Genomic DNA, 14,209 nt, shown 5'->3' with positions numbered 1-14,209 from the left:
AGGACTCAGCTGCTGGGAATATTCTTGCTCTCAGCCTCAGGAAACACTTGCCCCAAGGCTTACACCCGCTCCCAGAGCGAAGCAGGAAGTCAGTGACTGGCTAACGTGAGAATACAAATGCCTGCCCCCCTTATTTCAATTTGGGACAACTCTGAAGGGCATGCCCATTCTTAAGGTCCTCATGAGATCAGCTGAGGCCTTGGTTGTAACTACTAAGTTGTAACTATTGTGGTGGTCAGCTTCTTCCATGATCACCCTGTCTTCTTCACGTTGCCATAGGTGGATGACCTGAGAGCATTCCCCAATAAGCTTCTGCATGCAACTCTCCACCACAGATTCTGTTTCCTAGAACCAAGAGTTGGGGGGCGGGGGGGGGGGTAAGGGTAAGGGGTAATCAGCCTTTCCCAATGCACATAGGTTGAGTCAGGGAGGAAGGGGATGGTACAAAACTTTTAATCCTTATTAAAAAAAAGGAGAAGAATCGTATTGGGGAGGCAACTACACGGATCTTTTGATCTTTCAAGAGAAGCCAGAAACCGTTTACTATGTAAAAAGTCTCATGATGTCTTAATGTTGGAAAATAACTGAGATATTTTTAAATGCTATAAAGAGTCAACAAGACATGGTCCAATACCCACATTTCAGCAGTTTGCAAACTTGGCCAGAGAGAATACAGGTGTGTTTTGTAGCTCAGAGAGCAAAGCTAGGACTCTAGTTATATGAAGTCAACATGTCAGTTCAACCTAAGGAAGTTTCCTAATGATTTGAGCAATATGGAAATGGAACAAAGCCCTTCAGGAAAAGGTGAGTTCCTTGGCACCAAAGTTCATGTTTGAGTCTTTTAGAATTTGAGCTATATGATCTTTGAGAGCTAGGTTTTGGGTTCCTTCCTGGGTTGGGGCTCTATGAGAGGCAATAGATTGAAGTTTCGCGCTCTCTCTCTCTCTCTCTCTCTCTCTCTCTCTCTCCTTCCCTCCCTCCCTCCTTCCTTCCCTAAGATCAATAAAAATAAAAAAGAGCAAGAAAGAGAATGTGGAAATGAAAATATAACTGGAATAAAACAAATTTGGTGCCATAGCCAGTTTTTCTCAGTGGATAGTGTTGGCCTGCACATTGAAGGATCCCAGGTTGGAACCTGCAACCAAGGTATGTGCCCTTGACCGGAATCGAATCCGGGACCCTTCAGTCTCCGGGCTGATGCTCTATCTACTGAGCCAAACCGGCTAGGCCAGTGGTCGGCAAACTGCGGCTCACAAGCAACATGTGGCTCTTCCACAAAATACCGACTTCTGCGCATGGGCCACGAAGTTTCAATCGCACTGTATGTGAGCGCCCGCATATGGTACCGTATTTGCCGGCGTATAAGACGATTTTTTGGCCCTGAAAAATATGCCTCCAAGTGGGGGGTCGTCTTATACGCCAGGTACACTTCAGATAGACTGCCCATAGTGCTTGCCCCGTGCCATAGTGGCCTCCCGATGCCCGCCCACTTCATTCCACATACCGTTCAGGCATCAGCAGCGCTGCTGGGTGTATGCTCGGCTGTTATGCGATTTTGCTGTTATGCGATTTTACCACACTCGCAAAATCGCACACAGCCGACCATACACCCAGTATGATAGCGCAAAATCGCGAATCGCGATACCATACTGGGTGTATGGTTGGCTGTGTGCGATTTTGCGAGTGTGGTAAATTCGGGTTACCGTATATTTCTTTACATATGCATTGAAGATTCGCGATTTTGCGCTATCATGGTGCCTGTTAGAATGTTGAAGAGCTCGCACTTGCGCACTAGTGAGGTCCCAGGGAGATGCTGATGCAAGGGTGGACCAGACTGCTATAGTGACAGGGCGGGCAAACAGGGAGCAGGGACCAATCAAATCAGGCTTTGTATACAGCCAACAGCCAACCACAATACTGCCCCATCGTACAGTACAGCATAGAAAATGTCGACCAGTCAAACCCCTATCATCCCTATCATGGCACCAAGATGTCGTTGATGAACTTTTAATATCAGATGATGAAGAGGAGTTTGAAGGCTTTTAAGGTGAAACTGTCACGCCAGCAAACTTGCTAGGGACTTGCCCGGCACTTGCTCTCTCCCTCTATTTGTTATCTTACTTCTATCATTGACAGTCCCTCTAGGTTGTGGGCTGCTTGCCTGTGTTCCTGAGAAGCATCTACGATACCAGTCTATAGAGTGTGTTTTCTTTAGTGAATTACCGGTATGTTTACCAGTAATAAACTTGCACTGTTTTATGTATATGTTTGATTACATACAGCCTTGTGACAGTTTTCCTGCATGTCATAAGCATTTGAATATAAATTAAAATGTTAAAATCAAATCTGATATTGTTTTACCTTTTATTTGGTGTGTGGAAGGTGTGCGGAAGAGGGGGTAGTCTTATACGGCGAGTATATAACAAACTCTGTATTTTGAGTGGAAATGTTAGGGGATTGTCTTATACGCCCAGTCGTCTTATACGCCGGCAAATACGGTACTTTGTGGAAGAGCCACACTCAAGGGGCCAAAGAGCCGCATGTGGCTCGCGAGCTGCAGTTTGCCAACCATTGGGCTAGGCTAGCATAATCATTATTAACATGTTTTTATTGATTTCAGAGAGGGAAGGGAGAGGGAGCCATAGAAACTTAGATCAATCTATTGCCTCCTGCATGCCCCCTACTGGGGATTAAGCCCACAACCGGGGCATGTCCCCTGACAAGGAATCGAATTGGCAATCTCTTGGTGCATGGGACAATGCTTAACCAACCGAGCCACACCGGCTGGGCCAGCATTATATGTATATACTAGGGGCCCAGTGCACGAACTTGTGCACCTTAAAAGGAACTGTGGGCCGCGAGGTTGCGGTGGGCACAGGTCTTGGCCCATTCTCTGTGCCCTCACCCGGCACCTCCCACTGAGGCCCCTGGTCCCATGTCTGCCAGCAGCACAGCCCCACTCCCACTGCTCCCACTTGCTGATGGTGCCGACCCCACTCGCACCCGCTGACTGCACTGAGCGATTGGGGCCTGCGCCAGCAGCAGGTGCAAGTGGGACCGGCACCGTCAGTGGGTGTGAGTGGCAACTGCTGCCCCAATCGCCCCTCAGGAGCAGGGGGAGGTGGAGAAGCCCTCAGGGACAATCGGGGCAGCAGCGATCGGGACCAGTGCCAGGCGCCAGCAGTGGGTGCAAGCAGTGGCTCGGGCGCCAGCTGCAGGTGCAAGCGGGGCCAGCGCTGGCAGTGGGTGCGAGCGGCAGCTCTGGTGCCAGCAGCGGGTGCGAGCGGCAGCTGCTGACCCCAATCGCCCCTCAGGAGTAGGGGGAGGTGGAGAAGCTCTGAGGGGTGATCAGGGCCTGTAGCCAGCACTTGCACCTGCTGACAGTGCCAAGTGATCTGGGCCGGCGCTGGGCGCCAGCAGCAGGTGTGAGTGGGGCTGGCACCAGAAGCAGGTGTGAGCACCCAGCGGGACCATGGCACGTGGGAGCAAAGAATTTCCAGTAACCACCAGAGGCTCACCCCACTCATCTGCTCCACCATCCTGCCGTGGCCGATGCCCACCATTTTCTGCGCTCTGCTGCCTGCTGCTGACGCCTGCCAAGTTCTGCACACACACCCTGATGGTCAGTGTATGTCATAGCAACTGGTTGTTCAGTTGTTCTACCATTCGGTCTATTTGCATTTTAGGGTTTTATATATATAGATATGTTTTTTTAATCCTCACCTGAGGATATTTTTCCATTGATTTTTAGAGAGAGTGGAAGAGAGAGGGAAAGACCGAGAGAACATCAATGTGAAAGAAACACATTGATTGTTGCCTCCTGCACACACAGACTAGGGCCCGAGCCAGGGAGGAGCCTGCAACAAGGTACATGCCCTTGAGCGGAATTGAACTCAGGACCCTCTGGTCCTCAGGCTAACACTATCCACTGAGCCAAACCAGCCAGGGCTAGCATAATATTTTTAAGGTGCATCCATGCTGTAGCATGTATCAGTACCTCATTCCTTCTTACGGTTGAAAAAATTCCATTGTATGGATATACCACATTTTGTTTATCCATTTATCAATTTATAGACATTTTAGTTGTTTGCAACTTATGGCTATTATGAATAACGCTGCTATAAACATATGTGAACAAATTTTGCATGAACATATATTTTCACTCTCTTGAGTTTATACTTTGGAGTGAAATTGCTGGATCTATGTTTAACTTTTTGAGGAATTGCCAAACTGTTTTCTGCAGCAGCTTCATCATTTTACATTCCCACCAGCAATGCACAAGGGTTCCACATCCTCACCAACACTTGTCCATTTTTAAGATAGCCATCCTCGTGGGTGTGAAGTAGTATCCCATGGCGGTTTTGATTTGTATTTCCCTAATGCCTGATAATGTTTAGCTTCTTTTCATGGGCTTATTGATCATTTGTACATCCTCTTTGGAGAAATGGCTATTCAAATTCTTTGCCCATTTTTAATTGGGTTGTCTCTTTGTTGTCGAGTTCTAATATTTCCTTTATATTCTGAATACAAGTCCCTTAGTAGAAACATGATTTGCAAATATTTTCTCCCATTCCATGCATGGTCTTTTACTTTATTTTTTTAAAAATATATATGTATATTTAATCCTTACTCTAGGATGTTTTTATTGATTTTAGATAGAGAGGAAGGGAGAGAAACATCAATGTGAGAGAGAAATACTGATCGGTTTCCTCTAGTACCTGCCTGGACTAGGGATTTAACCTGCAACCTAGGTATGTACCCTGACCAGGAATCAAACCTGCAATCTTTTGGTGTATGGGATGACACTCAAGCTAACTGAACTACCTGGCCAGGGCTGTCTTTTACTTTCTTGATGGTTTCAATGGAAGCACAAACGTTTTCAATTTTGCTTAAGTCCAAAAAAAAAAAAAAAAATTTTGCTTAAGTCCAATTTATCTCTTTTTTTCCCTCTGGTATGTTAATGCTTTTGGTGTTATATGTAATCCAAGGTCATGAAGATTTATCTTGTTTTCTTCCAAGTCAGTTTTAGGTCTTATATTTAAGTTTTCGATCCATTTTTAATGTATTTTAGAGAGAGGAAGAGAAAGAGAGAAACATCGATAGGTTGCCTACTATATGCACCCCAACTAAGGACTAAACCCACAACCTGGGTATGTGCCTTGATGGGGCATTGAACCCGCCATCTTTTGGTGTATAGGACAACGCTCAACCGAGCCATGCTGCCAAGGGTATCTATGCCCATTTTGAATTAATTTTTGTATATGGTGTGAGGTAGGTGTTCAACTTCTTTCTTTTGCATGTGTATATATAATAGTCCCAGTCCATATGTTTAGAAAAGACTGTTCTTTCCACATTGAATTATCTTGTCACACAGGTTTCGCCTTTGTCATTAGTTGAAAAATGATTGACAAAAAAATTTTTAAAGGTAATACCTAGTTTAGGCAACGGTGAGGGAAGTCTTAATCACTGTTCATGGGACTGCAAAAGTAGTACAGCCACTGACGTGAAATTTGCTATGCATATCCAAATCTGAAATACATACACATGCTTGGATTCAGGAATTATACTTCTAGGAATTTATTTCAAGGAGCTAATTACACAAAGATGTTATGTATAATGGTGAACAACTGGAAGAAACCTAAATGTCAATCAGTAGTAGACCAGGTAAATAAATTATGCTACATCCATACAGTGAAATATGACACAAACTTTAAAAATGATGAAATTAAAAAATAATAAAATATAATAAATAAAAATAAACCATGAACTAGACATATTTATTGACTTGGAGAAAACTCTATGATTTACTGAGAAGTAAAAAATAAAAGCATGTTACAAGTGCTTACAGCTCTTTCTGAATTTGCCTAGTATGTCTTCTGGTTTTATACCAAAAGGTCCTCCATAAAAAAAACAAAACACCTTACAAAGCACCATTTATGCATTCATATACTATACTAGGGGCCCAGTGCACGAATTCATGCACCTTAAAAGGAACTGTGGGTCGCAAGGCTGAGGTGGGCACAGGAGTGGGTCTTGGCCCATCCTCTGTGCCCCCGCCTGGCCCCTCCCACCGCGGCCCCTGGTCCCCTCTCTGCCGATAGCCCTACTCCCGCCACTGCCGCCACCACACTGGCACCATTCACACCCGCTTACTGTGCAGAACAACTGGGGCCAGCACCAGCAACGGGTGAGAGTGGCGGCTGTTGCCCCGATCGCCCCTCAGGAGCAGGGGAAATGTGGAGAAGCCCTCAGGGGTGATTGGGGCCAGCAGCTGCCGCTCAAACCCACTGACAGCACTGGCCCCACTTGCACCCCCTGCTGGAGCTGGCCCCAATCACTCTGCACTGTCAGTGGGTGCGAGCAGGGCTGGTGCTGGACGCCAGCAGTGAGTGCAAGCAACGGCTCCAGTGCCGGCAGCGGGTGTGAGCAGGGCCAGCGCCAGCAGCAGGTGTGAGCACCAGGTGGGACCACGGCACACCAGAGCAAAAAAATTTCAGTAACCAGAGGCTCGCCTGGATAACAGTGACCAGCACCCCGCCTTGGTCTGGCGTTCCTGCTCACCTACTCCACCATCCCGCTGTGGCCGACACCTGTCATTTTCCGCACGCACACCCTGGTGGTCAGCGCACGTCATAATGACCGGTTATTCGGTTGTTCTGCCGTTCGGTCTATTTGCGTATTAGGGTTTTAGATAGATAGATAGGTAGATATTTACATATGCATATACATTCATGGAGAAAATATTCACAAAAATATTAACAGTGGTTGCCAGTAGGTAATGGGATTTAGACTGGTTTTTATTTTCTTCTTTATACTTTTTTTTGCATTGCATGAATTTGCTACATGAATATGCATTGTCTTTATATTCAGAAAAAGAAAGGCTATTTTCATTTTGTAGGAGCATATCAAGGAATATATATTGTACAGGACAATTCAAATGGCATGGAACTATGTTCATAATATATTGTTAAATGAAAAAAGCAAGTTATAGTATCATCCTGTTTTAAAAAAATTTAATGTAATATATACAGTATTTCCTAGGTACTATGATAGTTTATTTTTTTACTACCTACTATTTCTGAAATAAGGATGTCTTATAATCACTATGAATATTTAATGTAGTGGGTTTCCCCCTTGCTGCCTCCCTGAAAAGCTGTTATTAATGAGATGATGCTTCTGGCAATCTGAGACTTGAGAAAGTGCCATATGTGTATAGAGAAAAGACTGGAGGAAAAGACAGCAAAACGTGACCAGTGTGTGCTTAGTCCTGAATTGAGATTTTTATTTTCTTCTCTTTGTTAAGCATAGTTTCCAAGTTTTCTATAGTATATACATAGATAGACATAAAAAGAAATCTGGCTGCCCTGCTTTCCTTCCTTCTTTGTTATTATTTTTTCTTTTCTTTAAAGATCTAATTGGCTTTAATAGATGATTTATGAATTGGACAGCACTTCATCTAGCAACTAGAAATGTGCTCCTGCCCTGCTTTTCAAGAAGTAGAATGTGGGGGGAAAAATAAGTAAGAGTGTGAGGGTATTTGGGACGTTTGGCCTTTACCAAAATGAGACTAGCAAATTAGGGAGCACACAAACTACCTCGGGAGTGTCAGAGTCTAGAGTGAGGGAGGACTACCTTGCATGGCCACCAAGGGGCCTCTGGCCTGGCCAGAGCTGGCAAAGCAAGCTTGAGAACAGATGGGAAAGTTCAGTCAGCAGGAGTAGGACTCTTGGTAGTTCTGTGTGGACAAGGAAATCCCTGTGAGGGAGGAGATAGTCCAGATGGTGGGAATAGTGGCTAATTATGGAGGAGCAGCATATCCAACACTGTGGGACCACTCAGATATCTTCCAGTCTAGCTCAGGAGCACATTCCCAGTTCATGATGAGCGACCAAGGATTGCATGAAACAGAAAATTTAGTTCACCCCTTTTGAGAAGCAAAACTTATATTGGTTTGGGGTGAGGCCTTTCCTCAGTCAAAGGGGCAGGGCAGCTATAGGAAACGAAGGACATAGAGCAGAGGTGGAGGACTGATGGCCACAGCAGGACTTCTACAGCTCCTGAGATGGCCAGCAAGCTCTGGCCTCTACTTAGGGTAAGGAGGGACTGGGCTTGCAGTGACTAAGGCAGGGCACAGAGGAGGGTGCCAGGCACTGTGCCAGGCAGGAGCTTCACCCACATGATCATGTGTAATCCTCACAAGCCTCATTAGAATCCTTCTCTAAAAGGGAAAAATGGCCTGGCCACAGTTGCTCAGTGGTTGAGCGTGGACCTATGAACCAAGAGGTCACCACTGCATTTTCAGTCAGGGCACATGCCTGGGGTTTCTGGCTCAATCCCCAGTGTGGGGCATGCAGGAGGCCGCCGATCAATGATTCTCTCTCATCACTGATGCGTCTATCTCTCTCCTCCTCTCACTTCCTCTCTGAAGTAAATAAAAATATATTTATAAAAAATAAAAGGGAAAAACATTCAGCAAAGTTAATACTCGTATTTATCGTATTAACTCACTTTTTTGTAATGGGAGGTGGGAAAAACAAGTCTCAAAAAAAATCTTCAATCAGATTATAATGTTGTATTTTCAGAACTATATGCAATATAGAAAAAAAGCTGCAAGGATATACACCTTAATGGTGGGTGTATCTCAATGGTAGGAATTTAATTTTTAAATTTTATTTTCTGTGTGTTTTTTTCTCCCCTGAATCCCGACAATGCGCATGTAAATCTTCTTGAAGCAAAGAAAACAAAAAGGTTTTACAGAAGCGGTCCTGAGGACTAGAGGATCCAAGTAATAAGAATGAATTACAGTGAGACCTTAATGATAGAAAAATCCAGATTCTCACTAGCTATGTGAGTTCCACTTGGCTTCTCCAAGTCTGTTTCCTAAACAATAAAAGGGGATTATAGTCTTGTCCCAGTGAGCTGTTGCCAGGATTAACTGAAATGCAATATACATGAAAGTCCCAAGCACAGTACTTGGCATAAAGATTGTGCTTAATAAATATTAAACCCGACTCTTGATAGTCACAGCTCTTCTTTGCTGCCCCAGGACGGCCTAGCATCTACAGCTGTCTCAGAGAACAGAAAGGAATCTGGTTCCCTTGTCAAGGGCCCTTTATTGGACCTGCGGCTGCCTACACACCTGACACTCTCCACTCCTGTTTTTACCATCTAGAGACTTCTAAGTTCTCATTCTTACCCAATTTTCATCTATTTGCCTTTCCCTCTCCCTTTGTCTCAACAATCTCAGCTGCCTAGACAGTATTCTTGAGTACATGCGACATTATTTTCAACATAACACGTATTTGCAGAGCACCTACGTAGGGCACGGCTATAGGGTTAAGCCTTGGACTGACCTGTTGGCAAAACCAAAAACAAGTCCCAGTTTAGAGGGCACAGTCCTCTTAGCATAATTAGGCTTGACCTTATGAGCTCCCTAGATCCTTCCTAGGTAGCTAATGGGCTGTGGGAGGTGCAGCAAGTGCTGCCCAAACAAGTGAAACTCACAAGAACATTGTAACTATGGTGACCACTACCTTGTTTACCTCTGGCTCAGCTTGCCTCTGGATCTCTCTCTGTGGCCTCAGCCAGGCACAGGAAGATCCACCTAGCCAGTGATGGCGAGCCTTTTGAGCTCCGCGTGCCAGCATTTTGAAAAACCCTAACTTAACTCTGGTGCCATGTCACATATAGAATTTTTTTATATTTGCAACCATAGTAAAACAAAGACTTATATTTTTGATATTTATTTTATATATTTAAATGCCATTTAACAAAGAAAAATCAACCAAAAAAATGAGTTCGCGTGTCACCTCTGACACGCGTGTTATAGGTTCACCATCTCTGACCTAGACCTAGTTATTCTTTCTGTCATTTCTTCATCCTTTCGCCGCCCTCACTCAGGCTTTCGAACCCTTGGCTGAGCTGGCTCTGCACATGTGGCGCCCAACGCTGGGCCTGAGTTCAGGGAAACTACAGTTGTCAGGTAGAAGGATGCTCCAGTGAAGCATGTGCAGAAAACAAGAAGGAAGGTGAGGAGCGAACTTCAGTGATATAAGTAGGTGTAAAACATGGGAAATTCAGGTTTACAGGAAAAGAATTTAGACGCATCCATGCTTAAGGCCATGCTCCAAACATGGGGCTGTTCTGTGAGGTATGAACAGCTTTTTGAGTTGTTGGGTTTTGTGAAATCTGCCCATGGTTTTCTGAGGAAGGAAAGGTAAATGTAGAGGCATGGGAGAAGGTAGGAAAACAACTAAGGTCCAGGGAAAATTCCTGCCTACTTTACCCCACTGCAGCCTTTCCAGCCGGCTCAGTAAACCTTTATCATGCCACCCTGGGAAGCCCAGGATTGGCAAGTTCTTCCTGGGGTGATAGATCAGGACTCAGGTAATAGTGGAAAGCGCCAATCCTGCTCTTAAAATGAATATAAGAAAGCATTTGGGGTTTTTCTTTTTAATGCCTGTTTTGGATTGAGTAAGTGGATTTTACTTAGTTTTCACACATCAAAGTTCTTGACACAAAAAGAAAAACTAACAGTCTGACTCAAAGTTAAGGTTTTATTTTGAAGTGCTAAGGCTCAAAAGTAGAACCAATTCACAATAAAAATGTAAAGCTGCATAATTTGCAACTTTTTAAGTTGAAGTAGGAAGTCGTAAATACAGAGGAACAGGTATGTTTATATGTATCTAGGAAGCCAGAGCTATTTCTTCAGGTTCCATCATACCATGTTTAGTAGAAGTCTTTGTTTTACTATGGTTGCAAATATCAAAAAATTTCTATATGTGACACGGCACCAGAGTTAAGGTTTTTCAAAATGCTGGCACGCCGAGCTCAAAAGGTTCGCCATCACTGTTCTAATGAGTTCTTACCCCATTTAGCCGAGTTAAAATAAGCTGTCTCATTGAGGCTTCATGTGATATCTTCTGATTTAACATTTTGAAGCACCTGACAGCATTACCAGGGATGAGGAGGAATGCAATAGCAAGCTCTAAAATGTATACCCTTTTATGAATGGTCAGAATTCCATCAATATAAACCTTTTTTATAAAAACAAAAAAAGGGGGGAGAAGAATGTTCTATATTTTACAATGCGGAGATTTGTACAACCTATGTTCTAAAGATGGCCCAGGCCTCCTACTCCCTATTTATATCATCCATAAATATCCATATGAGCTCACAGTCCAGTTGAAATTTTAGAACCTTCAACAACTCCCATGTGTTGCCTAACTGCTGTAACAGGTACACACACCATGCTATGGAATGTCAGAGGGCAGATTGAGCAATGGATGCACATGTGTATAGGAGAGGACGGTTAGTTTTTTAAAAGTAATGATTTCTTCCTATGTTGTACACTAGCTTCGTATACCGTCTTTACAAAAGAGAAAGGGTGCCATTTTGCTAAACTGATTTCACAGCCAGTTAGATCAACGCCTGAATTGGGCTATTTCCTCTCATCTTCAGATGTATTAAAATTTGTTCCCAGCAACAAATTTGTGGAAAGTTCCGTCATCTGATGGTTTGACCAACGACCTGATGGTGCTGAGGCACTGGAGAGGAGAGCAGGTCCAAGGAGTTACGAATGAGTGTTCCCCTCAGACAATTTGCAGCTTATTGGGATACATACACATTCTGATTAACAGGCAGTTTTAACACTCAAAAGGGACCAAAACCAGGCATTATTTGACATTTGCATTATTTATTAGACAAACATGTCAATGGAAGTAAAAAAAATATATTTCATCTATAGTTCAGAGGCCCTAATAAACTAATAAGCTGTTTTCACTTTTCCTTATTCCTTCAGTCCTTATTCAAATCCATAAATCCGTGAGCATGGGAATAACCATGGATTCGATACAATGATAGTCTATATTCTACTTCTGTCTCACACCCAGATGCATACTCGTCAAGTACCGCAATATTCAAAACCAGGGCACTGTGACAGCCCCTTCAGGCCCGTGGCCTGACAGTCCAGTGGGAGACGCTGGCAGGGGAGTGAGACACACCCTGTTCTGCCCGTGTTATTTATGCCTCCGGCAGGGAAGCCCCTGACAAAGAAGCATGTCACTGGAACACATGCTCTTTGTTCATGGAGGTGCACGCCAGCACCGGCTGTGTCGGAAGGGACAGTACCGGGTCTGTCGTCTCTCCTCCTCTGGCTTTTTTGCTTTCTATTTGCTGCACATTGTGGTTATGTTTATTCATTACTTTGTAGCTTAAACTTATAAAACACACATTTATCTCGCGAGGAAAGAGTCCTTCACACCCCCGTGAGTTGGTCATAGAGGATAGGGTCCCAAGGTTTGCCTGGCTTTCCCCTAAGGATCAGCACCACCTCCCCCCTGAGCCACCAGGGTACCAGTCTCTCTAGCACAGAGCTACCATGGCCCAGTCTCCGTGGGCACCTCCCCCTTACCTGCAAGATGGCACCTGCGTGTTCTTTTTGGTGTTAAAGGTGCTCTACAGATGTTCCTACCTCATGTTCCAAATCAGGCCCCCCTGCTCAGACTTCTTTCCAACCAGACTGATTGCATCGCAGAAAAGACGGCAGGCTTTAGAGTTAGACCCATCTGGGTTTAAACCCTAGCTCCTCCTCTTGTTGGCCATGCAGCTTGAGGTTCAGTTCCTCATCTGTAAAATGATTAAAATACAATCTACTTCACAGAGGTGTCTTTGGATTAAATGAGAAAGAACATATCAAGCCCTAAAAATGGATCATCCATCATTGCTTTCGAGCTCATGGAACTGATTTGCTAAGTTTTTCATAAAAGCCTTCATCCCACAGCCTGTGGTTCTCATAACCTTATAGTTAGTGCTCGTGTGACATCCTGAAGGGCACTTACCCTCACCATTTTCCCGTCACAGAGATGTCTGCTAAGACTAACATTTTAAGACTTGGGAAACTGCATACCAGAAAGTTTTTGCCTTTTTAAAAACGTTCTTTTGCTTTGAAAATTTAATTAATTACATGTTTTTTAAAAAATTGATATAAGGGGTTTTGTTTGCCACCGGTAGAATGGGAGGGGGAAGTCTTAACTTTAAGAAAACCTTAGGTAGATGCATAGAATTGTTTTTCTCTATTCAGTTGTTCCCAATCTTTGGAGCCGTTTGTCTGTATTAGAAATAACTCGGTATCTGATGAGACATAGGATGCATTTACTTATCTTAAGCTGAATATAGGTCTGTTACTCTAGGTCTGCAAAGCAAACTTAATGCTCTAACCCTGGCTTTCAGGGAGTTCTCGGAACCGGACCATTACAAAGGCTACCTGCCAAGCTTCACCCAAGCCGAGAGCATCAAGAATTCACACACCTCGCAGGGGTCCCCTAAGGAATAATGGGATAAAAGTCCAGGGACAAACTGTAAGACTCCGAGGCCCCATTAGAAATGCTAATTGCTGCCTTGCCAGCCGACATTTAACTGTTAGAAACCCGGGGAGAGTCCACTGAACCCGGGGACGCCCGAGGGCTCCTCTGTGGCTCGGGCAAGCGTCCGCAGTTGCACCCGTCCCCGCGCAGGCCGATCCCACCCGGTGCCACGCGATACAACGCGGGCGACCGCGATGCCGCTCCCGACGGGGGTCCCTCTCAGCCCTTCCGAGACCAACCGGCCGAGAGGACAGCGGGGTTCGGGCTGTTGACTCACACCGCGGGGAGCAGAGGGTGAACCCGAATGCCCCATGTCCCCGCGCTCCCTTCACGTGTCCCACTTTCGCGGGCGTCGGGCTGGCATGGTTCCTCAAGCTGCCTGCAAGATGGCACCTGCGTGTTCTTTTTGGTGTTAAAGGTGCTCTACAGATGTTCCTACCTCATGTTCCAAATCAGGCCCCCCTGCTCAGACTTCTTTCCAACCAGACTGATTGCATCGCAGAAAAGACGGCAGGCTTTAGAGTTAGACCCATCTGGGTTTAAACCCTAGCTCCTCCTCTTGTTGGCCATGCAGCTTGAGGTTCAGTTCCTCATATCAGCCACCCCACGTGCAACCGGAGGGAGGGGAGGAAGTCGCCCGGGTCCCCCGGGCTGCGCCTGGCCCCCACCCCCGCCCCCAGCCTCCTCTCCCCACGAGCCCTCTGGGCCAACGTCCAAGCGAGCTGGGCCCCCGGCGAGGGGGCGGGGGGATCTCAGCGCGGCGGTGGGCGGGGAAGCCCCCCGGAGGAAGGTCTTACATCAGCCACCCCACGTGCAACCGGAGGGAGGGGAGGAAGTCGCCCGGG

At 45.4% G+C, this 14,209-nt stretch overlaps 1 long non-coding RNA gene across 1 annotated transcript in view; it reads right to left on the bottom strand.

Annotated features, from left to right (window-relative positions):
* LOC107182241 overlaps positions 1-14,209 on the bottom strand; it is a 29,068-nt gene that overhangs the window by 7,424 nt on the left and 7,435 nt on the right. The window contains exon 2 of the long non-coding RNA XR_001512960.1: positions 2,570-2,576. This is a non-coding gene — a long non-coding RNA (uncharacterized LOC107182241). The remainder of the gene's footprint in view (positions 1-2,569; positions 2,577-14,209) is intronic.

The sequence above is a fragment of the Myotis davidii genome, unplaced genomic scaffold (assembly GCF_000327345.1).
Source record: "Myotis davidii unplaced genomic scaffold, ASM32734v1 scaffold534, whole genome shotgun sequence".
NCBI classification, from domain to species: Eukaryota; Metazoa; Chordata; class Mammalia; order Chiroptera; family Vespertilionidae; genus Myotis; species Myotis davidii.
Note: the sequence above shows the minus strand (reverse complement) of the source record. Positions and strands in the feature narration are given on the sequence as shown.